Source organism: Alligator mississippiensis, chromosome 8 (genome assembly GCF_030867095.1).
Source record: "Alligator mississippiensis isolate rAllMis1 chromosome 8, rAllMis1, whole genome shotgun sequence".
Taxonomy (NCBI): Eukaryota; Metazoa; Chordata; order Crocodylia; family Alligatoridae; genus Alligator; species Alligator mississippiensis.
The window spans coordinates 60,436,202-60,459,468 of NC_081831.1; the positions used below are offsets into that span (position 1 = coordinate 60,436,202).

At 48.9% G+C, this 23,267-nt stretch overlaps 1 long non-coding RNA gene across 2 annotated transcripts in view; it reads right to left on the minus strand.

Annotated features, from left to right (window-relative positions):
- Positions 1 to 347: 347 nt before the first annotated feature.
- The window catches only part of LOC106740009 (uncharacterized), a 62,748-nt gene continuing 39,828 nt past the window's right edge, over positions 348 to 23,267 (minus strand). The window contains exons 3-6 of one of the 2 annotated variants that reach the window (XR_009463979.1): positions 15,553 to 15,670; positions 5,672 to 5,792; positions 3,232 to 3,360; positions 348 to 2,827 (exon numbers count right to left, since the gene is read on the minus strand). This is a non-coding gene — a long non-coding RNA (uncharacterized LOC106740009). The remainder of the gene's footprint in view (positions 2,828 to 3,231; positions 3,361 to 5,671; positions 5,793 to 15,552; positions 15,671 to 23,267) is intronic. The other variant, XR_009463980.1, reaches the window with a different exon arrangement.

Below are 23,267 nucleotides of genomic sequence, written 5' to 3' on the forward strand. Positions count from 1 at the left end.
GGGTGGGGATGGAGCGCCATCACCCTGTGCCACTGCCTCACAGGAGCAGGGCCAAGGTGAAGCAAGAGCAGGGTTGCACAGATGCTGAGCTGCTGCTGCTCTCCTACTTGCCACGCCTCTGCTCTGCATCTGGCCGCTTGCCTCCCCCCGCCACCGCTTGGCGTTCGGGGGTACACTTACTAAAAAGGGGGCTGCTGGGGGTACACTTATTAAAAAAGATTGCAAGGCCCTGCCATAGAATAAAGCCACCTCCACCCATTCTGGGTGACACATGATATGCCATTGAAAGGCAGTTTTACCAGTTAAACTGCATGTACACTAGGAACTCTGCTCACTCCAAGGCCAGGTATAGACATTAAACTTTTATTGATTATAAGCAACCAGAAACCGGCTTATACCCATAACAGAACAGAAGTTCGGCGCACAGATTTAAAAATGCTGGAACTCGGTCTAAGATTTGCCTCCCTCTCACCAAAGGGCAAATGTGTGATCTGCTCACTACCGATCTAAACTATGTGGCTTACAGAAAATGGTGTAATTTAGATCAATTCCACCCAGGCTTTTTGAATGTCTGTACCTAGCCCAAAAGGCAAAAGTTTAGAGCCACTGTCCGTGCAGTAGCTGAGACTGCTAAGCATAAGATAGGTTGTAAGCACCAGGGTTTCCAGCTAGAACCTCTCAAGTCTGGGGAGGAATCGTGGGGGAGAGAGTGTGGGGGTATGAGCGAGGAGGGTTGCACACACGAGCAGGGGTTCAGGAACAGAGATCTTAGACAAGGATACCTGGAGTGGGCTGCTGGTGGAGGCAGGAAATAGTATGTCACTAGGGCTTTTCTGTCTTTCTGTGCATGCTGCCTTCCTTCTCAAGGGAGCTCCCGTTGAATGGGATGTCAGTAAGGAAACCAGCCTAGCACAGACAGCGTTTGTGCATGCTTTGTGCGGAAGACCCTGCCCCTGCTATGGAAGCTGCAAAAACAGCATGGAAAATGGATTCCCTAGAAGAGAAAAGCAGCCGCACCCAAGGGTGTGAAGATGAAACAACCCAGCTCCCTTTCCCTAGAAGGGGCAAGAAGTTCCTCTTCCTGCCTGCAGGAGCCATTGGCTGTGAATGCCTCTGGGACCATTTGGAGTGGAAGGTTGTGCCATGTGTCATTGGAAAGGTCATTTCCCCCAGGTTGGCAAAAAGGCCTTAGATCTGACCTACGACCTCCATGTCAGCAGGTATTAACGATCTCCTTATGCCTCACAGGCAAACAAACAGACTGCCCGGCGCGGGATTCAGGGACTTCGTGGAGAAGAAACTTTGTGAAGTTTGTTATTCTCTTCATTGGGGCCTATTCACACAAAATATCCCTCTCACCTAGATAAGAAGGCCTGTGTGTGCACGTGCACACACATACACATCGTGTCATTATTAAAGATATTACATGTGTGATCTGCTGTCCTTAAGGTCTGTGACCACAAGGAGCTCTAACAGGCTCCAAGCAGCCCCCAACAAGACAGAGTGAGGAGGAAGGAGGAGGGGGACTCAGTTTACTCGTCTTCTGGGAACGGAGACTGAGGGAAAAGTTGTTGGAGGAAGCAGCAAAAGGGGAAGTGAGCCTGACTGCCTGTTTACATAAAGCCGTGGGGGCATCTCTGTGCAGCCCCTGCCTCTCCTCCAGGCCCCACTCTGCTCCCCAAGTTAATTCAGTAATTTACATCTTGGGGGCTTTGCTTGCCAGGATGCTTTAATTTACCAGAGGAGGGGAGGGCAGGTCTCTGCCGACCAGTCATATATCTGCCAGGGGTTATCTAGGAATTTCAGCTGGGCTCTCTCCCTTATCTGGGCAATATAAAACCTGCCCCCTTTGTGGCTGCCTTGCCCTCTCCCAAGCTGGGCTCTTCACTATCCCTGGGATGGAATCCAGCCTCTTCCCCCCTCACCTCTATCCCTCCCATGGGGCAGGCCTGGTGCAAAGGTTCAGGCCACTTTTCATGAGGCGGGGGTGTGTGTATGACTGTGTATGACTGCACCAGGTGCCACAGGGAGAAACAGGGGCAGGGCTGGGAAAGGCCAGCTTTCAATGGCTGTGGTATCGGGTTTAAATCCCTCTTTGCTTCATGCCCAGCTAGTCTCTCTGGAGGGTGTAGCCCTTTTCTGCCCACACCTGCCCTATACCCCAACTCAGGAAACTCCATGAGAAGGTATATTTGCCTGTGTGTACCCAGCACACCTCCAGCACTGCAAACAGCATAATAGCATTGTGGGGACACACCCAGGATGTTTGGCAGCACAGGGTGGGATGAAAGTGTTAGATCTTTGCCTGATACACCCAGATGCAATCAAGACTTCTGTGGTACCGATGCTGCCTTCTGTGACTTCCTTACTTCTGGGATTTTACACATGCAGGATCTGGTCCTGGCGTGTCCCTTGTTTTCCCTTGTTCAGTGGGTGACAGGTTGGGTGGTGGTTTCCAGATGTGGAGTCATTGCAGATAGGTGTTAGGAAGGTTCCTGTGTGGACTGTAGAGAAGAGTCTCTGAGGCTAACTGGGAACATCTCTGTCTGACTGTTCCTAAGGCAGTAACACCTTCCTTGGAAGGAGAAGCAGTTACACCAGTCTTGGATCCTCTCTGGCTTTGGCTCTTTAGTTACTTGCATTCAGGCTGTGTCACCTCCACCTGCTCCATGTGATCAGAGATTCTGCCTAGGCAGGAACTCTCCCTTGGGTGTCTGCAGCTGGTCTGAGACTGCTACGCACAGAATGGGGACCCTGAACCTGGAGTACATTGCAACTGCCATTTGTTTCCTGTTCTTTACATGACTTACAGCAGCAGCTAAGAGACCTGGGGAAGAAGAGAATCCCATTGTATCAGGTACTGCACACACACATCCAGCATCAGCCAGCAGAATCTACAGAGTAAAGATAGATGAGGGGGTGAAGGAGAAACTGAGGCAGAAAGAGATTAAATGACCAATTCAAGGTCATACGCAGAGCCAGGGATGGAACTCAGGTCTCCAAAGCCCCAATTCAGAGTCTTATCCACTAAACAATTCAGCTTCTTTCCATTCTATGGTCCTGTGGCTTTCTGTTCTCAATATCCATGCAATATGTCTTTGAAATACATCGAAAGAACCATTTCCTGTCCTTCCTCCTCTCCCTTGGAGGTAAATGCAGCATATAGCAGAAGTGATTCATCAGGCTAAAAACCTGTATTTATGTTTCAATCAACTGGAAATGAATAAGTACCTGAGTAGTGGGACTGTGCATTCTGCATCTGGTTGTTGAAAGATCTGGTCCATTCGGGATGGCTTTTGGCTTTCCTGGGATATTAGAGTTGTACAGGCAGATGGTCTCCAATTTTCTGTCCCTTCTCACCTACAAAGAGGATGCAGGCACATGCTTGTGAAGAGGTTTCCCCACAGAGTTTGCACAGGACGGGCATGAGGCCTCCAAATGCGGCAAGCAAGGAAGCACGGTGGAGTCCTTCCTGCTCTCGGTTCTAAGGAATGCCTCAGCTGGACCCTGTGCAAAGTAGGGATTGGGATCCTTGCTTATCCAGAAAAAACTCAGTCCTATACCAAAGGCATCACTTCACAGCATCTCTGCTGTGGCATAGGGGTATGCAGGGCTATGGCCTTTCTATTGTAGTCTTGGCAGTTGGATGAGGTATGATCACATAGGCTGCCACATAACAGTGGTTTCACTACCATGTGGGGGTAAGTGGAACAGAGAGCAGAAGATGGGTCCAAGGTGCTGGGCTATTACATCCAAATGAATTGTAGGATGAGAGCTGCTCTGGGCCAGGGAAAGAGCCAGTCAGGGGCCTGCAGCTGTTAAGTAAATGAGAGCTGGAAGCCAGGGACAGATGTACTCTAGAAATTCCCCTGGAGATGGCCACATGGTCCTGGGACAGAGATATGTTCTGGTGGCTGGCAGGTGCCCAGTGTTGCTAAAGAGATTGCTGAGGAACCCAGTCATGGAGGGATGAGACTAGCCTCAGCTTTCTGACTACTTGTGAAGAAAAGCAGTGGGGAAAAACAAGGGAGTAACACTTTGTCTCCCTGGGACTTGACGGAGTGAGGTGCCAGCTCTGGATCTGCAGGACAGTTATCTGGGTGGTATCCTGGGGCCAGCCTCATGGGGTAGCCCTGGCAGGATCACAGCACCTATGAACAATGCTTTCCCCACCTGTGTAAGCATAGTGTGCTCTCTGGCCAAATACCCATACATATTATTACTCCACTAGTGTGATATGGAATGGGCGCAAGGGAACTCGGTATGAGCAGATGGGACGCTACCCCACAAGAGGTCGAGCACCATAGGAGAGAGGCCATTTTGTACAGCCAGATCTGTGGGGAAGAGGAGGTAAACCTGTGGCAGGGAGACCTGTGAAAGGGCAGATGCCTCTGGCACTGTGAGGCAAGTCTGACATCCCACTTTCTGTAAGTGCCAAGTACATGGGGGCCCCCAAGGGCCTTGGACCCCCTTGGGAAGAGGCCCCATCCCTAATTGGGTAGGACAGTCCCAAAATGGGAACATCAAGTCCCGGTCCCAGGCTGCATGACTCCAGGACAGCATTTGTCCTGGTTCCCAGTATCTTTCAGGGATCCAGGTTTTCCATTAACCGTGGAAAAAAGTGGGAAATGGTGGACTTCCCCTTGGAGGCTGGCAGAGTTCTAGCCTGCAAGGGGCTCTGGGGAGCGGGACATAGGGGACACCATGTGCATGTGTGCATGTTCATGCACGGGGCCAGGGATACAGCCCCAGGCAGTGGTAGAGAGCAGCTCCCCCAGCTGGCTGCATGTAAGTCTATGGCATGGAGGTGGCAGGGCAGATCGAGGCCCCGATGGTAAGGGAGGGAGTGGGGCAGGGCCTAGACCTGGGGGAGCTGCCCCAGCCAGGGTGGTGCGTGGGGCTCGGGGCCGAGGTGTGGAGCAGGATAGAGCCACAGGCAGCTCGTTGGGGGGGGGGGTCACTCCCTGCTGCTCTCAGCACTCCCAGGGAGTGATGTATGGAGGGGCATATGCCCCCCAGATTTGTGCACAGGGTGGATGTGGGCTGTCCACTGCAGGCTTGGGGCTACCTGCTCTGCTGCCGTCCCCTCAGGAGCCCTGCATCAGTCACATCACCATGGTGAGTCACCCCCTGCCTCCCTGGCAGCTGCAGGGGCAGCAGCGCGGAGTTGTGCCTGCCACTGCTGTTGGCCGGGCAAGGGGGGCCTTGCCACAGTGGTACAGCTGGCATGGGGCTCCCAGGTAGAGGGCAGCAGTGCAGAGAGCCCTGAGCCTGCAGCAGGCAACCCACATCTTCCCCTGCCTCCTCCCCCACCTTGGGCTCCACTCGGCTCTGCTCTGGCTGTGCGGTCGGGCGGGGGGGGGAAGGGCATCATCTTAGGGACCCTCCCCCCAAGCAAAAATAAAAGTTAGCACCTATGCCACTTTCCAACACAAAGAGGGGGCTATTGGAGAAACCAAGGCTGCAGCACGAGAGGTCTGAGTAAGGTACACGACAGACACAACTGAAAACAAGCTGCTGATGCAATGCATCAGTAAGGATAGCTTGTCAGCTTGTTACCTGACCTCTCTGTCACAGCCATTCTTACCAGCCTTGCCCAGCCCCACCTTGTTTTGTCATTCCTTTCTATGCTAGGACTAGCAAAGGTCAGCTCCTGGGGGGTGCTCAGTACCTATGGCTGTTGAAGTCATGTAGTGGCGAAGGTATTCAAGACCAGCTTGGCCCCATGATTGTGATCTCATAATGCTGAGGGTCCTGTCTTCTTAAAATGGCCAGTGGAGTGCCAGGCATCCCTATGGAGAATCAGAGGAATAAAAAAACATTTGCTGTGCCAGTTCCAGCAAAGCAGAGAAATGGAGTCAGCATCTGCCAATAAGGTAAATGGAGGCAGCACGTACCAAAACCAGCCACTGCAGATGGCTCCTGTGGAAACCTCTTGTGTTCTCCAACAGGCCCAAATCGCTGTTGAAAGTCACTTTGGTGAAGCTTGAGGATGAGCAGGGTCTGTAACAGCTGCTGCCTGACCTAATAGACCTCCCCATTCCCTGTGCTTTCTCCTCTTTGAGATCCTGTTGCCTGAGAGAGATGGGTGGGGGGAGAGAGCCCAGATCAAGGCTGCTGGGCTATAGCCTAATGAGCCCCGAGAGACAATCATGTTCTGTGGGAAGGGTTAGACAATTTTCACTCACCTGCATCCTCTGGGTGTTGCTCTGAACTGGAAGAGGAACAGGCCAGGACGGTCCTGTTAGGGTAGCTTGTTATGTTTAATGCTTTGAAGTTATACCTGCTTATAGTATTGTTTATATTTAGCTGTATTTACTCATTGCTTAAGTTTTGTCCTTATTAGCTGGCTTTGGGTTGTTTTTGTAGAGCTTATAGGTGCTCATTATATTATATCTTCTTATTTTTATCGCTGTGAGAAGTTTTTTTTTTTAACATAACATAACAATGGCCTTGTTACAATCTCCAATTAACTGAACTTGGCACTAACCGGTTGAATCAGAGGGATGAAAGGATTGGATATATTAATGAAAGGCGATAAGGGAGACCAACGGACAATGCCCAAAGTAAGACACCAGAAAAAGGCCAAATTAAGAGGTGTGCTTGTGATGGGTCTGTTAGACAAAAAATGTGCTGACGGGATAAAAGACGGACAGTATGCTGACTGCAGAGAGACCAATCTGAAAGCAAAGAGTCATCAAACGAGTGAAGCTGAAGAAAAGCATAGAAGTGGGGAGCAAGAAAGTTTGTCATCATTGTCATAAATCCAGCCTTCAACACCTGTCTGGGTCATCCAAGCCCACAACGTACCCTTTGCTTCCAGGAACTGAGTGGCTGTTTTTTCTGTTGAGCAAAGTAACATCTGGTATTGGGTGAGATTATTGTACTGAATGTTTTTCTCTCTCTGAATATAGAAAACGCTAAGATAATACTTGTTGTACTAATGAAGTTAGAGTTTGATTTTAGGACACTGAGTTGTCTGTATTCATATTTCACATTCTATTTAAGGATTAATTGTGTTTTAACGGTCCCTTAGCATTATCTGGGAGATAGTGGTGCTAACAGTCCCACTGCACAAACTCTGCCACTAAAGATGAGACAGATTCCCTGGACTAGCTGTCATTAACCACTTTGCTGCCTAGACTGTGTCTAGTCCTGTTATCCCAGATGAAGGCCTGAGAAGTATTTAAGCCACAACTCTGATCTCTACCTCTCTTTACTGCAGAAAGCCAACAGAGAGCAACAGCATCCCCTGCGAACAGGAATGCTTGGTGCTTTCTTCAGAAGGAAAAACCTGCCATAAACTGAAAAAGTCAATCATCTATCCACTGGGAAACAAAACTCCAGCACAGGGGAAATGGAGGGTAGGAGAAGGTTCGTAAATCTTAAGGACCAGTCAGAGCAAAGAAATAGAAACCCTTGGGTCTAGAATGGAAGCTGCTTAACTGAACAGAACTACAGAAGTGCTACAGAGCCTGAAACAAAAGGAAACAGGATGGCAAGGGCCAAATAGGCTGAATGGCAGGTCAGGCAGGATTTGAGCTGAAGAAGCATCATCCCTTAGAAAATGAAAACGCAGCTCACCTGAAGGCAAAGGAAAGAAATCTATGCTGTGGCAGGTGGAGCATAGGAGGGATACCAGGGAATATTAGCAGAAAATTGCCAAGGTTAGAAAAACAAGCCACGGTAGATTCTTTAAGGATCTCTGAGGGAAAACACCTGCAAGGGAATTGGAGCACCTGTTAGACACCCCCAGGAAATGAAAGAAGCAATTAAGGAGGGAAGGACATTGCAGAGAAACTAAATAATTTCTCTGCATTGGTCTCCCCCCTGACAGCGAATGGTGATAAGCTGCCTAGATAGGCCTACTCTTCTGAGGTAATAGAGGTACAGCAGCGTTACTAACTGCAGTGCCGAAAAGAGGGCATGCTGGAGCAGAATACCATATTAAAGAGTGCTATTCCCAGGGACAGGTGATCTTCCATGATTCAGTTGGAGGGTGAAGAAGGTGAGCAGAGGTGGGCAGGAATTTTGGGGTAAATACTTATTTGTTGGAAAATACTGATTCATTAATACTGTGGGGAAGGAGGCAATTTCCACATGCTTTTAAATGCAAAAACATTTTTGCAAAAAAGCCTCATAATTATCCACAACCAAAACAAATCCACTTCCAACAACAATTCATCCTCTGACAACAGCGAGGAGGAAAAGATTAACCCCCCAAAACCATCAGATTGGACACCTCACAGTGGATGCAAGTCTAACCTTGGCCATTATATTGATTGCTTCAGGGAAAGAATGAACAATGAAATAATCAACAATACACACCACCATAACAACCTCTCCCTGTCAGCAAGAAGGGCCATAGACTCTAAAATCTAACCACCAAATAGTAATAAAACCAGCAGATAAAGGAGGAGCCATACTCACCCTTAACTGTGAAGACTACATAGAAAAAAACAACAGACAACTCTTTGCCACCACCTACTACAAAAAACTACAGGAAGATCCTACTCTCCTTTTCACCTTGAAACTCAAAACTACCATCAAATCATTTCTATCAGAACTGCAAAAAAAACCTACAGACCTTGATGCCCCCACTACCTAACCCAGGGACTTTTTACATGCTCCCTAAAATCCACAAACAAGGGAACCCTGGCAGACCTATCATTTCCAACTCTGGAACCCTAACTAAGGAAATATCAGGTTTCGTTGAATCAATCCTAAAACCTCTTGTCACCCAAACAGCAAGTTTTGTCCAAGATACACCCAACTTTCTATGAACACTTAAAAACAAAGACCACCTTCCCAGCAACACCCTCATAGCCACCATCGATGTTACCAGTTTATATACCAACATCCCACATCAGGATGGTATCCAAGCCTACCTCACATACCTACAAGAGCAAGATGACAACTTAGAGTATAGACCCAAAGATATTACTGACCTTATACACTTCATCCTCACACACAACAACTTCACTTTCAATAACCAACGCTTCCTCCCAACCATGGGCACAGCTATAGGCACCAAAATGGCCCCACATAGTTTCATAGTTGGTAGGGTCAGAAGGGACCTGAGCAGATCATCAAGTCCAACCCCCTGCCATGGCAGGAAAGAGACCCCAGCAAAGTGTTCATCCAGTCTCCTCTTAAAGACCCCCAGGGTAGGAGCCAGCACCACTTCTCTTGGAAGTTGGTTCCAGATCCTAGCCGACCTGACAGTGAAGAGCGCCTCCTGATGTCTAGCCTAAATCTACCCTCTGCCAGATTGTGACCATTATTTCTTGTCACTTCTGGTAGTGCTCGGGGGAACAGGGACTCCCCCAATGCCTGCTGGTCCCCCCTGACCAGTTTGTAAATGGCGATCTCCCCTCAGCCTTCTCTTGTGGAGGCTGAACAGGTTCAGGTCCCTTAACCTCTCCTCGTAGGGCCTGCCCTGCTGCATCCTGATCATGTGAGTGGCCCTCCTCTGGACCCTCTCCATGTTGTCCACATCCCTCCTGAAGTGTGGCACCCAGAACTGGACGCAGTACTCCAACTGTGGCCTGACCAGTGTCGCATAGAGGGGGAGGATCACCTCCTTGGACCTGCTTGATATACATCTGTGGATGCATGACAAGGTACAGTTGGCCTTCCTGACTACGTCCCCACACTGTCAGCCCATGTTCATTTTGTCCTCAATAATGACTCCAAGATCCTTTTCTGCCTCCTCACTGACAAGAAGGGAGTCCCCAGCCTGTAGGTCTGCTGCTGGTTCTTGCCCCCCAGGTGCAGCACCTTGCACTTGTCAGTGTTGAAACCCATCCTGTTCTCATCCACCCAGCCCTGTAACCTGTCTAGGTTCAATTGCAGCCTATTCCTCCCTTCTAGCATGCCTACTTCTCCCCACATCTTAGTGTCATCTGCGAATTTGAACAGGGTGCTTTTCACCCCCTCACCCAAGTCACTGATGAAGATGTTGAATAGTGCAGGCCCGAGGACCAAGCCCTGGGGAACCCCACTGCCCACATCCCTCCAGGTCGAAAATGACCCATCCACCACCACTCTCTGGGTGTGGCCCTCCAGCCAGTTAGTGACCCATTTGACTGGGTAGGTGTCGACGCCACAGTCCCCTAGTTTTTTAATGAGAATGGGGTGAGAGACAGTGTTGAAGGCCTCCCTAAAGTCCAGAAAGACTACGTCCACTGCTACACCTGCGTCTAAAGATTTTGTGACCTGGTCATAGAAGGCCCACAGTATGCCAAACTTGTTATGAGGCACCTGAAAGAAGAATTCCTCAAGAACTGCACCATCAAACCATTGCTATACTTAAGATATATCAATGACATCTTCATAATTTGGACTGAAAACCTGAAATCTCTGAGTGAATTCCATCAGAAATTCAACAATCATCACCCCTTCATCCGACCATCTCTTGAATACTCAAGCACCAGCATCTCCTTTTTAGATACAATGATCACTATCCAGAATGGTAAAATACAGACCATGATATACAAGAAACCCATCAACCAGCATACATATGTGCACAGAACCAGCAATCACCCTAAACACACCAAGAAACCAAGAAAGCTGTTATATGCAGGCAAGCCTTCTGATGCCACTGAATTTGCACTAAATAGAAAACTTGTGATCATCACCTCACAAATCTCAAAAAAGCATTCACTCAACAAGAACACTCCTCCAGAGAGATGGATTGCACTTTTGAAAGAGCCACCCAGATACCATGTGAAGAATTACTGCACTACAGAAGGAAAACCAGCATGAATCGCACACCACTGGTTATGAAATATCACCCCTCCCTGGGACCTATACAGAACATCCTCAAACAACTGCAACCCATACTAGAAGAAGACCCAATTTTTAAAGAGATCTTCCCAGACCCACCCATCCTAGCCTTCAAAAAAGCACCGAACCTTGCTAACCTCATCACCAGAAGCAAACTTCCAAAGGCCCAAAATACACCGAATGGATCCAGACCATGCCAAGACAAGAAATATAAAACCTGCCAACATATCTCTACCACCTACAATTACTATACCACACAATAGAATCATCACTCAGTATTCCTGAATCTTACAGCTGTACCTCCAGAAATGTAATATATCTCATCCAATGCACCAAATGCTCTGATGGAGAGACTAAATGTTCTGATATAGGAGAAACCAAACAACTGCTGCATACCTGAATGAACACACACCGGAAATCTATCAAAGATAAGAATACCCAATTACCTGTGAGGGCACATTTCTCACAAGAAAACCACTTTGTCTCCAATCTCTCAGTTCTGATCCTCAAAGGGAATTTACAAAACACCTTTCACAGACAATCCTATGAACTTCACTTCATCAACCTACTGGATACAAAAAATCATTGACTAAATATAGACATTGCATTTATGACACATTATAACCTGCCTAACATCTGATTCCCCAGGTACCTCTCCACTGTTTACCAGCTACATTAATTCCTGCCTTCTCCCACCCAACCTCTTGCTCAACTCTCGCTCAACTGACTCCTTAATTTACATCTTCACTGACTGGCTTTCTTGCATGCGTACCAGCCTCTGGCTTCTTTACTATTCACTCCATCCAGGAAGAGTGCACACCAACTGCAGATGCTTCCTCAGCCTGATGAAGGGTATTTGTACCCGAAAACTTGCAAAGAAGAATTGTTCCAACTACCTGAGTTTTTCTAATAAAAGATATCAGATCTTTACCCAAAGAACCTTGTCTGCCTATGTCCTTAGACCAACACAACTACAACCTATACCTCATATTTATCCAGGTGTTTTCTACCCAGCCTTCTGGGTGTCTATTTCAAAATGACTTTTGTTTGGAAAATTTAAGCTATCTTTGGTAAATATATCTTCTGATATGTATATCAGAGGAGATAATATTATAAAAGCCTAAATCTGTCTGCCTGTCTGTAACACTTTATTCACGCTCTGATTGGCTGACAAACAGCTAAGGAGGGGGGAGGAGTGGGCTCAGGCCCAATGCGGGAGGGCGGAGTAGGCCCAAGTGGGGCAAAGTCAGCTCACTGCAGTGTGGTGGGGAGGGGAAACAGTGGGCCTGGCCTGACACGGCTGGGAGAGGGAAGGAGCGGGCCTCCTCCCCCACCTCAGGCCCTGGCCCACTCCTCCCCCCCTCTCCACCCCTGGCCCACTCCTCCCTTCCCCTCGCCTCTGCAGCGGGGAGCAGGGGGAGTAGGCCCAGATTCAAAGCAGCAGGAGGGAAGGGGGAGTGGGCCTGGATGTGGGGGGGCCCAGGGCTCCATCTCTGCCTGCTCCACCCCTTCCCCCCCTTCATTCTTGATGGGCAATTGGCTAGCGTGTGTGTGTGTATATAAATGGCAAAAAAAATTGTCTCAGGACAGGGGTGCCCTCAAATTTTAACATCATCCTTTGTAGCTCTTGTCAGCGCTCTCTGAGATGACAGTCCTGTAGGGCAATTCTTAGATGTTTCCCAAGGCAGAAGATGCCTGGTAGCAGATCACTAATTGTAGTGCTCCATCTATCAACTGTAATTTGTTCTTAAGAGACAGTGTTAAAAATGAACTCCATGATGACATGGAGAAAGCAGGGCCTTGCTGAAAAAGCAGAGCTACCTGCAGACTCGATTAATTGTATGGTTATAATTGCAAAGCCAAATAAAGAACAGATACACATTGATCCTCGTGATTTAAATAAAGTCATAAAATGTAAACACTGTCCTATGAAAACTGCTGAAGCACTGGCAACAAAGCTCTCTGAAGCAAAAGTATTTGGAGCATTAATGAAGGGGATGCACTTTGGCAGGTTACATTACATGAATCAAGCTGCAACCTGGTGAGTTTTAATGCACCTTTTGAACATTTCAGATTTAAGGAAATGCCATTTGGTATTAATTCTGCTCCCATGGTATCTCAAAGAGTAATTTCACAAGTCTTTGAGGCATTACAAGGTGTTATATTGGATAATGTTTTACTTTGGCTTAGGGTACTTAAAGAACTTTGTGAAAGACTTGGGAAAGTTTTGCAGAGAGTGAAAGAAAGATATGTTGCATGCATACGCTTACCTCGTGTCAATAATTGGTCTAGCAGAAGTTCTTTCTATTGGATGTAAATTGAGCAAAGATGGCTTAATTGCTAATCCAGATACACCAAAAGCAATAACTGGAATGCCCACTCCACCATGTTAAGTGGATCTCCAGAAAATAATGGGAATGATTAACCATTTGAAAAACTCATTCTAAATGTATATATGTATCCAAAATATTTAATAAGCCCTTTTGGGCATCATTGGAAAATTACATTTCTTGGCACTGGAAATGGTGACAGAAACAGGAGTCTGAGCCATTCAGAATAGAAGTAGTTCATGAAGCACAGGCTAAGCTGGTGCAGCCTAAACATTTTATGAGACTGACCTGATGAAAGAGCTAGAGCAAGACTTCTCTCTCCATTTGGGGCCACATGGGCCAGGCAGGGATGAAATTAGTGGAGAGGACAGTGTTTTACATATTAGAGAAGAACTTATTGTTCCCCCAGCTCTGGGGAAAGAACCACTCACTAAAATACACGGCAGCCATCCAGATACTGAAAAATATAAGCAAAGGGCAAGGTATATTTTGTTCCAGCCTGGCCTGAGTGCTCAGATAACAGTAATGAGAGCTTGTTGTGATATAATTGCTGCATAAAAAGCCCCTGGGAGAGCCAATCCAAGGGCATAATATGTAGAGAGACAATGCAAAAGCAAGGAAGGCATTTATTTGAATTTGACAAAGAGACTAATTTCTGCTAGTTGACTACTACTCTGAATTCAAGGATATTTCAAAGCAAAGAAACACAAGTGGTAGTTATCCCTCTTAAACACACAGTGCACAACACAGTGGACGCCAGAGGGATGATGGAACCCATTTGGCAACTGCCAAACTTCAGAAATTCACCAAGACCTCACCAGGATATTGCAAAGGGGAAAAACAGCTGTGAGAGCTCTTCAGACAGCAAAACATCCCTTACATCTTGTTTTGTCAAAACATCCCAGGGGTCTTGTTTTGAGAAGCCTAAAGATGCCTCCTACCTTGCTGTAGATAATCATCAACAGAAGATTTGGCCTCCCCAGCACAGATGCCAACTGGTAGAGGAATAAGATCGTCTTTCCTGCAAGTCCTCAGTTATTCCAGCTTGAAGAAATTTAACATTTACAGCTGAAAGGGAGGCAGGAGAATCAAAAGTAGCAATCAGAAAGCTACCCTAACCCATGGCCCAGGCTAATGACTCAACCTGCCTGATTCCTGGGGCTGATAACAGCTGTTTCCACCTCTGCAAAGCCACAATCACAGGTTGGGGGAACAGATGCTTGGAGATGTGAAGAAATCACTGTGATTTACATGAAATACCTGAAGGCATCTCTCTACAAAAGGGAAACACTTAGCTCCTCACAAAGTCTGTCTCTGAGATGGTAGAATGATGCCAGGGACCAGTATTATCCAGAGCAGCCATCACAGCTGCCAGCTTGCCAAGGCTGTTCAACTCCTGAGGCACCTGGTGCAAGCCTCAGCATCAGTTCTCTAAAGAGAGTTGTGTTAGCAGCTAGGCCATGAGTGAACTAATCAAATAAGCACAGGGCTGAAATGACACAGTATCAAAAGGCCAGGAAAAGTCCATTGGAAGGAAGCATGCCAGAGGTTGGTAACATTTTCCGGCAGGAGCCTGGAAAGGCCTAGCACAAGTCCAAGGCAGGCTACAGCTAGGACCCAGCCACTGCTACCACTTCTTCTCCCTATCATTTAGTTGCATCCCAGAGGATGTGAAGCCCCTACTGCCAAACTTTGACAAAACCCAAGCTCCATGGGCTGGATCCAATGGCTCCGCAGTCTGGATTTAGCCTATGGGCCATAAATTGACAACCCCTGGATTATGCAGCTGTATTATGTTGTTAATTCGATGTTGAAGCTGTTGTCTCAGAAGAGCTAGGTGGTTTAAAAGGGGAAAGATTTAAAGAGGAGTTTGAAGGGAGTAGCATGACAGTGAGTTTTCCCAGGAGGTGATGCAACGCTGCCATGGGATTGCCCTAAAAAGCCTGAACAGGGTGAAGCAGATGTGACTCCTGGGTGTGTAACAGAGTCAGACTGAGCTGAATGCAGCCAGCAGAAAGCACTGGACCTTTCCCTTGTCAACCCTACCTCCTACATCACTCATTGCCCAACTCTGTATGAAATGCTTTGCGCTCCAGTTGAAAGCCCTGTGGAAGTGCTGTGGTTATGAGGGGGAGGCCTGGTTGCTGTAATGGCAGTGGTGGGAAGGTGGAAGCATTGCTGAGGAGGTGCAGAGCATAGGCAGCATCACTGTAAAGGCAAAGCATGTGTGCAATGAGCAGAATGCAAATGTGACAATACAAAATGGACTCAAAGGAAAACAAGCCTGGGCTCTCCCACTGAACAGCTCATCCACAGGGACTGTGAGAGCCCAGTCGGGGGCAGTAGGTTGGTATCTGAGTGTTTACACAGGCTGGAGGGATCGGCAAGGGTGAATAGGTCCCCTCCCCACCCAGCCCTCTGCAACCACCCTTACCTGTCTCTTGGAAAAGGAGGGAGAGTCGTAGCAAGCGTGACACGGTGCCAGGCTCATGTGCTCCACTCCTAGGGTCAATGCTGGCCCCTTCCCATGATAATGAGGAGCAGGATACACACTGCAGAGGGAAGAAGGGAAGGCACTGGGTAAGAGGGACTGGAGTGGGAAATAAGAGCAAGAAACTAGATAATCTTCTGCAGGTACATGCATAGAGCCTAGGCCCAGCAGTGCATCCTTATGCATGCTGGTGGGTTTTTTTTTGTTGAAGTGGTTATTTGACCCAGGTGAGCTGGATGAGGTGACCTCCATTTCTTCTGGAGCTCCTAGCACCCTGTAGACTGGAGGGTGCTGTGAGCTGAGCCCCAGGGGCTTTGCTGTCTTCCTGCCTCTGGTTTGAGAATCTGGTTTCTCCCTGGCCATCTCCTTTAGCATCTTCAGAGTGAGACTTTCCATGTTCATAGATTCATAGATGTTAGGGTCGGAAGGGACCTCAATAGATCATTGAGTCCGACCCCCTGCATAGGCAGGAAAGAGTGCTGGGTTCAGATGACCCCAGCTAGATGCTTATCTAACCTCCTCTTGAAGACCCCCAGGGTAGGGGAGAGCACCACCTCCCTTGGGAGCCCGTTCCAGACCTTGACCACTCGAACTGTGAAGAAGTTCTTCCTAATGTCCAGTCTAAATCTGCTGTCTGCTAGCTTGTGGACATTATTTCTTGTAACCCCTGGGGGCGCCTTGGTGAATAAAACCTCACCAATTCCCTTCTGTGCCCCCGGGATGAACTTATAGGCAGCCACAAGGTCGCCTCTCAACCTTCTCTTGCGGAGGCTGAAAAGGTCCAGGTTCTCTAGTCTTTCCTCGTAGGGCTTGGTCTGCAAGCCCTTAAACATACGAGTGGCCCTTCTCTGGACCCTCTCCAGGTTATCCGCATCCCTCTTGAAGTGCAGCGCCCAGAATTGAATGCAGTACTCCAACTGCGGTCTGACCAGCGCCTGATAGAGGGGAAGTATCACCTCCTTGGATCTATTCGTCATGCATCTGCTGATGCACGATAAAGTGCCATTGGCTTTTCTGATGGCTTCGTCACACTGCCGACTCATGCTCATCTTGGAGTCCACTAGGACTCCAAGATCCCTTTCCACTTCCGTGCCACCCAGAAGGTCATTGCCTAGGTAGTAGGTGTGCTGGACATTTTTCCTCCCTAGGTGCAGCACTTTGCATTTCTCCTTGTTGAACTGCATTCTGTTGTTTTCTGCCCATTTGCCCAACCTGTCCAGGTCTGCTTGTAGCTGTTCCCTGCCCTCTGGCGTGTCCACTTCTCCCCATAGCTTTGTGTCATCTGCAAACTTGGACAGAGTACATTTCACTCCCTCGTCCAAGTCACTGATGAAGAAATTGAAGAGTATCGGTCCAAGGACCGACCCCTGCAGGACCCCACTGCCCACACCCTTCCAGGTCGAAACCGACCCATCTACCACGACTCTCTGGGTGCGACCCTCCAGCCAATTCGCCACCCACTGGACTGTGCAGTCATCCAAGTCACAGCCTCTTAACTTGTTCACCAATATGGGGGGGGATGTTCATGTCTGGTCACAGCCAAGACATCCACAGTGAGCCCCAAAACAACACTGAGTGACAGGCATACCCCCGCCAACTGAGCTGCCCTAGAGACTCAAAGCTCACTGAGTCATGCCACTGCATGGAAGAAGGCCCCAGCCATGCTGGCAGATAGTCTGTGGGCTGTGTGTGAATGTAGGCTGCCACCATGTCTGCCAGATAGTGTGCCACAGCATAGGTGCCAACAGTCTGCCCTTCTCCTTCCCATCCTTGTCCCCTATCCAGGTGGACACTGATCATTGCTGCTAAGCATCTTTGCCTTTTTTTTAGTCCATTCTGGAGACATGACTCTTTCTTCTCCCTGGAAATCTGAGGCACATCACCAGAAATAACCCACTTCCTCATGACAGTGGCAATGTGTGGGCAGGATGAATCTGTCATACTCCAGTGGCAGCACACCCAGACCACCATGCCTGGGCAGTGTGCTGGTGAGAAGCTCCATCCTGGACCCCCACACTTTGGGACTCTCCCTCTTATACATGCGTGCTAGGCCTGTTTATTGCTCACTGGGATGCACAAGTGTTGTCAGAAGAACTGTCACCCACTCCCATAGGCTAAGGATGGGGGAGGGCATGACAGGGAAGAGTCAGGTCTGATGAAAGGCAGCAGCCTTGGGGTGTGACAAATGCCCTGGGAGCGGGTCCCTCATGGCTGGGGGCCTGTTGTTTCAGACGCTGATGGCTCTGAAGTGCTAACCTGACACCGGCAGCCTGCGTGGAATGAAGCAGAAACAGGCCAGGGGTCTTGTTTTCACATCTTTGCAGCTCTGTCAGTGGGGGACTGGAGAAGATCCCGGCACCCTTGAACCGTGTCTGAACCATTTGTAACTCCCCAGCTGGGAGCAGGCGCATGGGGGTTGGAAAGGATGCGGGCGAGGGTAGAGGAAAAGGGTGATGAGATGAGCAGCATGTGTGTTGGGAACGCGCAATTTACCCTAAGTCATTCTTCCTGCTATGTTGCTGACAGGCCTAGCGTGCCCTGCCACACACCAGTGACCTGTAGGGGAAATACACATGGCAGGGAGACAGACCTTTGGGAAGATTCATGTGACTGGGGCTAAAGTCAAACAGTGGAGAGCAGATGTGTGCGTCTGTGTGGTACAAGTGTTTAGAGGGGGTGCGCATGCAGCTTGTGGCTGCTTAGAAGTGTCTCTCTGCCTCTGCATGATGGGCAGTCTGTGCCCTGATGGCTACCTCTGTGTTGTGACCTGGTTTATTTTAGAGCAGAAATACAAGACCCTATTCATATGGGTCTCTGATGCTGCACTGCAAACAGTACAGAGGTGGTTAGCTGTGCAAGATGGGCAGAAGGAAGAGGCAGTTCCTAGCTAGGGCTATGCAAAGCTTTGAGTGGAGATTTGATTTGGAGGAGATTTGGCCCAATTTGGTGGCTGAACCTCTGAATCCAAATCAAATCGGGACCAATTTAAAGGTCTGAATCGATTCTAAGCTCTCCGGATTTTCATACAAGATTCGGAGAGCTTTGATGATTCGGGCAGTCCCCAGTGGCTGCATAAGGGAGCTGAAGCTGACTCTGAGCTGGTAAGTACTAGGGGTGGGGGAAGGGGGGCTGGGAGAAGGGGCTATGGGGGGATCCCTGCCAGCCCCCCCAACCTCCGCCCACTCCCCCAGCCCCACTATGGCTGCCCCCATCCGCCCCAGGTTGGTACTTAAAAAAAAAGCTCTGGTACTCACTACGTGCTGAAGGGCGGGGGGGGGGTGTCGGGGTCATCCCTGCTGCCCCCCACTGGCCCATGCTGCATGGGGGGCTCTGCATGAGCCTCCCGCTCCCCCCTGCTCCCCCGCAGGTGCCCTGCCTGGGCCATCTCCGGCCCTTTAAGAAAAAAACCGTGGCGTGGGGCAGCAAGGGACAGCAGGGATCACCCCCTGCCAGCAGGAGTGGTGAGTTTGGGGTTTTTTTTGTTCTTAAAGGGCCAGAGCTCGCCCGGGCAGGGCACCCGTGGGGGTGCCGAGGGAGCGAGGGGGTGTTGGAGAGCTCATGCAGAGCCTCCCATGCAGTGTGGGGTAGTGGGGGGCAGTGGAGATTGCCCCCCTGCCTGGCAGCACCCGCTGAGTCAGGGCTTTTTTTTAAACAAGTGCCAGGAGCTGGGGCGGGCGGGGCGGCCATTGCTGGGCTGGGAGAGCGGGCAGGGGATGGGCCTGGCCTGGCTGATTTGGAGATTCGGCAGGAGCCGAATCTCCAAATCAGATTCAGCTGAATCTAATTGGGACAGTGATTTGAGTCACCGAATCGAATCGCTGTCTCCTGAATTGGCCAAAGCCGAAGCGAATACTAGCTGCTATTCCTAGCATCTGACAAAGTAGGCTGTTGCCTATGCAAGCTCATGCCTCTCTGAACCACTGAGTCACTAAGGCCGTGTGTAGATGAAATGAGGGACATGTGTGCACAACACTTTAAAGCAGGCTAAATTCTTTTGCACCGCTTTAATGGTATAGATGTTTGTATGCCTCAGCAGGGTATTGTGCATTAATTCCAGCTGCTGTAGGAAATTTGGGGGCATAATGTGCCTTAAATGACTTGGGGCACAACAAACTAAAACTCCTCTGAGGTGCTGCCCCTACAGCTGCCCGAGATAAACGGCGAGCCTGATCTCCCCCTCCCTGCCCAGGAGCCTGCCTGCCCACCTGCCTGAGCTGCTCAGGGGCCCAGTGCTTCCCTCCGTGGCTGTGGTGCCCCTTGGGACTGCCCGAGCTGGGTGCCTGTGGGAGGGTGCTGCCTGGCAGGGGGCCACTGCTGCTGTGGAGGGAAGCACCAGCGCCCCCCCCCCCCCCCCCCACAGCCCAGGGACTGCTTCACCCACTGGCAGCTTGCCCTCCTCTCCCTGCTGCTGGAGAGGCAGGTAAGTGTGGGGTGTGTGCATGACATGGGGGTTTACCTCACCCTAAATTGAAGCGGTGGGTTTTTAAGCCCACCGCTTCAATTTAGGGCCCCCGTTTCATCTACACATGCCCTAAGACAGTGATTCTCAACCAGGGTTACACAGACCCCTGGGGCTCCTTGAGATCCTTTCAGAGGTGCCCCAGTGCACCATGCAATGTTGGCACTCTTAGGCATGCAAATATGATTCACAAGAAAAACCTAGAGGGCGTGTCCAGATGAGTGCTCACATGTGTTTCCCCAGGGACAAAAAGTAGCAACACATAGTTGTGTCATTGTTACTTGTTCCTGGGCACACCCCTGTATGCATGCTCTGGTGCCTAGCAAATTGCCCCGGGTGGGGTAGGGGAGGCTGAGGCCAGCACCTGGGCTGGCCCCAGCAGCCTTACCTGGGGTCCTGGAGGCCTCCTGGGGCTGTAGGGGTGACAATCCAGGTGCAAGGAGCCTGGCCAGCAGCTGGAGTGTGGCTCTAGCCGGCCAGACTCCAGTTTTGGGCTGTGGATGCTGCAGCCATATGCGCCATCCTGCTTTTTTTTGCTGCATTTTTTTAGATACTGGGAGTTCCTGGTATCTAAATTTGCCTCTGCACTGCAAATATACACTTTCACATGTGCTGCGTGCATTTTGCAATCCTTCAAACGCCTTTGAGGCACTGTAAAGAGCACGTGCGCACTTGTCTGGACGTACCCAGAGAGTTGAAATAGGAATCCATAGTGTGAAAACCATTCTGCCCCATTGTGGGCTTACTGAGTTCTTTGCTACAGGGAAATTTCTCTATAATTTGTTTGGAGTCAAATAAAAAGTAAAAAGTAAGAGCTGTCACTTTCCAAGGGGAGTCTTCAGTCTAATGAGGGGTGCCTCAAATATAAAAAAGGTCCTCTAAGGTGCTGCCTTGCCCTGCTTTCAGCCTTTAGTGCAAACAAAAACAGTTTCTGATCAGAAGCTGGGCACCTCTTTGAAACCCTCTGCCCCATTGTATGTGCACAGTTTTCAGACCTTCCTGCTAATTTAGTTCCAGTCACTGAGATGCCACTGACTTCCCTGCTCACAGACAGCCTCCAATCCTGTGAGTGAAGTCAGGCACTGTCTTCTCCAGGGCAATTGATAAGCTTTGCAAGCTTGTACTTGTCTGACATTAAACTGATAAGAGCCCCTGGTGCTCTGAAAACTATAAAACGCAGCAGCAACACAGCCTTGTTACAATGCAGTAAATGGGGAGAGGGTCAGAACAACCACAAATTCTCTGTAAACAGAGTGCATCTTGCAACATCCAAGCTGCCAGTGTGTGGCAGAAGAAGCCAGTTTCTATTTCCACTTGCTCAGCAGAGTTATTTATTTTATGCCGATTTTAGTGTATTTGGAAACCAGCTGACTGCAATATGCTAACGTGAGCACTCTGTGCTGCATCAGTTGGTCCTTCACCTTGGCTGAAATATCAGGGTCTGGCAAGGTTATAGACAAACGGACACTGTCTGTATCTATTCAGCTAAAGGGAGCTGAATCTCTTTGGTACCTGCATGAGAAATGTCCAAGGAGAGTCAGAGGCCCTGTGGGCAGCTGAGGTTATTCAACAGGTGATTCTTTTCTCTTTGAGTGAGATGAGGATGGGGTAGGGAGTGCTGCGCTGGGGGAAGCGCTCTCTCTGAGCTGTAATATACAGCCAAGCCCTCCGATACCACCAAATGTGCACTGAGAAGAACACCTGCAATCGTCACCTCACAAATCTCAAAAAGGCCTTCAGCCAAAAAGGACACTCCTCCAGAGAGATAGCTCACACTTTGAAAGAGCCACCTGGATACCGTGTGAAGACTTGCTGTAGTACAAAAAGAAAATCCCCATGAATTGCACACCATTACTTATGACATACCATCCTTCCCTGGAACCTATATGGAAAATCCTCAAACAGTTGCAACTCATACTAGAAGAAGACCCAATTCTTAAAGAGATCTTTCCAGAATCACCCACCCTAGCCTTTAAACAGGCACTGAAGCTCGCCAACCTCATCACCAGAAGCAAACTTCCTATGGCCCAAAGTACATGAAATGGATCCAGACCATGTCGGGACAAGAATTGTAAAACCTGCCGGCACATCTCCACCAGACCAGTCCCACAATAACTACACCCCACAACAGAACCATCACCATTCCTGGATCTTATAGCTACACCTCCAGAAATGTTATATATCTGATCCAGTGCACTAAATGCCCCGATGGAAACTACATAGGAAAAACCAAACAACAACTGCATACCAGAATGAACGCACACTGAAAATCTATCAAAGACAAGCATACCCAATTACCCGCAGGTGTATATCTCTCATGAGACAACCACTGTCTCTCCACTCTCTTAGCTCTAATCCTTAAAGGGAACTTACAAAACACCTGTCATAGATGAGCCTACGGACTTCACTTCATAAATCTACTGGATACAAAAAATCATGGACTAAATATAGACATTGGATTTATGGCAAATTATAACCTTTCTGTCATTTGATAATCCCAGGTAACCTCTCTGCATTTTACCAGCTACATTTTACCAGAGGTCACCATTCCTCTCCTTTGTGTCTTCTTCCTCATCTATCTGTCTTGCACCCATTGGCTCCCATACCCTCTGATCTTCCCTACCAGGCATTTCCATTTTCATAGACTTGCATTTTGCATATTGGTTTAGGCTTCTAGTCCACCCAAGAGAGTACGCAAATACCAGCGGACTCTCCCTATGCCTGAAGAAGGGTGTTTGTGTCTGAAAGCTTGTAAAGAACATTTTTTTCCAACTATTTAGTTGTTCTAATAAAAGATATCACATTTACCCAAAGAATCTTGTCTGCTCTCTGAGCTGAGATGTTAAAATAGAGGCTGAGGGACAAGGGCTCATGATAGAATTCCCAGCCCTCGGGGTTATTAGAGAAGCAAGCCATTTGCAGGAAGATGACCTGGCTCCGGCCTTGTGGAGCTGGCATCTAAGGGCAGCAGCATTTTGGATGGACTATTTGTGGGTTTGTAGGAAAGTGTATTTTGGAGACAGGTGTGAAGGGCCCAGCCAGCCCCTTGTATTCTGGGACAGAGAGAGAAAGAAGAACGCTGACCCAAGGGCTTGAGCAACTTTCATCTTATGTTTTTTCTTGCATTATAAAGGAAAAGAAGCAACCAGTTCCAATTTTCTCTGGTTTCTCAGCCTTGGGTTAGGGACAGGAGTTACGT